Consider the following 2646-nt stretch of genomic DNA (forward strand, 5'->3'; position numbering starts at 1 on the left):
AATGTATCAGGTGTTTGAAACTTCAGTATCATTTTTCCATAGAGGTTAGTTTTATAGATTTGTAAAGACATCTTAGTTCTAGGACATAGTTTAAGTCAAGGTTTTTGTTCTTGAATTCACAAATAAAAGCAGCTTGTGAACTTTTCACAGTTTCAGTTTTTTCCTAATTAAACTCTAATCACTGGGTAGAAATCCCATCTGATCCATTTGGACTCATGATTCAAAAGTCTATGCATCCACTTCTGATGTTCGACATTGTAAGAGCTTTCATTCCTTTAACACAAGATCAAGAAACTGAAGGCCTGAAGTAGAAGCTCTGAATAGTGTGTTCAAAGTTTGAGTTGATAGCCAGTCTTCATGTGACAGAGTTCTATATTAGTAAGTGTTTGGGTCACCAGCTTCATATAATGCAGAGCTCCACATAATGATATTATACATGCACACTCTACTGCTCCCTATCTGCCATTCTTCCTTTCAGTTCTAAACAGGATTTTCCTCTTTGATCCAGTCCATTAGAGATTTACAAATAAAAAATCTAATTGTTTTCTAAGGGTTGCCTTTATTCTGAGTTACAAACATACTGACTACAAGAAGCATACCACTTCTGATGTAGATAGAAATTATCCATAGATCTATTGGTGACAAGTCTTTGACACAGTTTCAAAAATACTGCAATTCTATAACCTCTTATGAGGTTTACAAATCTCAACCTCTTTTTCCTTTCTCTCTTGGTGTCACCCTGCCTACTTCCAATTAAGTGTTCTAGCATCTAAGCTATGGCCCAAGTCCTGTGTGTATGTGTGTGTTCAAGTTTCCATGCAAGTTATGTATATATACATATGTACCTATAAATGCACACTTCTGTTTATGTATATATATGTAATTAACATAAATTACTAGATATTAGATTACTTCTTCCTTCTACATTTTTGTAGAAATTGCTCTGCAGCTTATAAACTGTGAAAACCTTATTCTCTTATAAATCAGTTTGTTTGGAAGCGTGTATATCCCTTTTCCATGCAGTGAATTGTATTTATTTATAATATACATATTTGGTATGGTAAAATGTTTACAACTCAACCTTTCTGTTCAGATGTTTACAACAAATTAAATATAAGCATAATTTAAAACTAATTAAAAACAGGCATTTTATGATTGGGTTTTTCCTCCCCAATTCAACTGTATGGTCAGTATACATCCCTTCTATACTAAGTTTTGGATTTTTGAATGTAAGAACCAACTCCTAAAGTTCACCATCATACTTTAACACAAGTCCAAGAAACTGCAGGCCTAAGGCAGGGCCTTTGAAAATGTATGCTAGGTTTGAGTTGAGAGTCAGCAGAAATCAATGTCATATGAGTAAGGTTACAGAATGACAATTATGCAACCTGATCACCACACTTAATATGCATGTGTCATATTATCACAATACATCCTGTAAAACCATAAAAAGGAAGTTTTTCTTTTTTAACAGGGTATACTTTTATCCAAATGAATAAAAAAGATACAGACGTGCACCCCATGCTACAATGAGCATGTAGAAACACTGACAATGATATCTGTACTGCAGTATTTCTATAGGAACTTTCCAAATCCAAATCTCCACTTTCTCTGTGTATTTTGTGTATAAGAATCTCTATATGGGGCTGGGAAGGTGGCTCAGTGGTAGAGTGCTTGCCTTGCATGCTCGAGGCCCTGGGTTCGATTCTTCAGCACCACATAAGCAAAAAGAAAAAAGCCGGAAGTGGTGCTGTGGCTCAAGTGGTAGAGTGCTAGCCTTGAGCTGAAGAGCTGAGGGACAGTGCCCAGGCCCAGAGTTCAGGCCCCACGACCGGACCCAAAAAAAAAAAAAAGGAAAAAAAAGAATCTCTATATGTATATTTGTATATAGATGCATACACATCAATCTAAATGCAGAAACACATACACAGATTATATACACACATGTATGTGTGCATTTATGTATGGATATAAATGTGTGTATGTATTTCATATCTATGTTTTTAGCATAAATTACTATTTATCCATCCACTTCTATACATGTATATTATAGATTAATTTATATCTCACCTTTTATTACATTGGAAAAGGAAAGATTTCTCTTAACATTTTTTAAGAAATACAAATGCCGGGCTGGGAAGGTGGCTCAGTGGTAGAGCGCTTGCCTTGCATGCATGAGGCCCTGGGTTCGATTCCTCAGCACCACATAAGCAAAAAGAAAAAAGCCGGAAGTGGCGCTGTGGCTCAAGTGGTAGAGCGCTAGCCTTGAGCTGAAGAGCTGAGGGACAGCGCCCAAGCCCAGAGTTCAGGTCCCATGACCAGACCCCCCCCCCAAAAAAAAAAAAAAAGAATCTCACGGACTTTCTTGCTCGGGCTGGCTTTGCACTGCAATCCTCCTGAGTAGCTAGGATTATAGGCTTGAGCTACCAGCGCCTGGCTCAGCTTGCTTCTTTCTATGAATAAACTCTACATGTTACAACATACATACACACACACACACACACACACACACACACACACACACACACACACACACACACACACACACACACACACAAAGAAATACAAATGCCCTAGTCCAAGATAAGGGCATTTATAATAAATTCAACCTTGCTTGTAGGTCGCTCTACTGAAATTTCTGACATT

This window comes from Dipodomys merriami, unplaced genomic scaffold, assembly GCF_024711535.1.
Source record: "Dipodomys merriami isolate MVZ:Mamm:240054 unplaced genomic scaffold, mDipMer1.0.p SCAF_56, whole genome shotgun sequence".
NCBI lineage: Eukaryota > Metazoa > Chordata > Mammalia > Rodentia > Heteromyidae > Dipodomys > Dipodomys merriami.